We start from the raw sequence: 883 nt of genomic DNA, 5'->3' as shown, positions 1-883 counted from the left end.
CTGGAGAGGAGCAAGGGTGGGCTCCTTGGGCAGTGGAGGGGCCTGGCAGCGGGCTCCATGTACTGAGACCGAGGAAGGCAGGAGGCGGATGGAGATGCCGGCTCTGAGAAGCGTGTGGAAACAATTCACCAGCATCTGCCCAGAAATAAAGTCACTGATGAGGTGCCAGCCAGTCCCGGGTTCTGTGGGGGCGCCACCCTCACGGGTGCGGTGGCAGGGGAGGGGTTTTTGGAAACCCACCCAGCGCCTGGGCAGCCATTCCTGCCCTTGAGTCTAGAGAGGGGACCTGGTGAGAGGTGCTGGAGGTGAAGGCTCCCCCATTTCCACCCACGGGAGATACCGGGAGATATGCACACCCACTGCGGGCGTCAGAACGAGGTCACCCTACGTCCCTCTCAGAGGCAAGGAAAGGGCCGGCTCCACACCAGGCCCGCCGGGGCGGTGCTTCTGGAGACTGGGCTGTGACCAGGAGCCAGGCTGTGCTCCCAGAGGTCTGTGCGGGCCTGGCTGGGGGTGGGGGTGGGCCTTCTGTCCGACCTTCATGGGGACTGGCCAGGGGCTCTGTAGTTCCTCCCCTGCACCCCCTCCCTTGTATCCGGCCCTTGGCTTGGAACAGGGGCAACGCCAGGCCCCACCCCACCTGCCCAGTGAGTGAGGGGAGCAGCCTGGGCCACCCTCGCCTGGTCCCTGAATCCATCTCAGTCCCAACTTCCAAACACACCCCGAAGCCGTGACCTCCTGGACCCCCCTCACCCTCCAGGTCCAGCCGCTTCCCACGGCTCAGAACTCAGGGCTTCCGATGGCGCTCATGGGTGAGGGTGACCCCAGGGTCTGAGGGAGGAGGAGAGATGGCAGCGAGCTCCCGCCAAGCGGAATCCTACTG

Source organism: Myotis davidii, unplaced genomic scaffold (assembly GCF_000327345.1).
Source record: "Myotis davidii unplaced genomic scaffold, ASM32734v1 scaffold3812, whole genome shotgun sequence".
NCBI classification, from domain to species: Eukaryota; Metazoa; Chordata; class Mammalia; order Chiroptera; family Vespertilionidae; genus Myotis; species Myotis davidii.
This window is presented reverse-complemented; position numbering follows the sequence as displayed.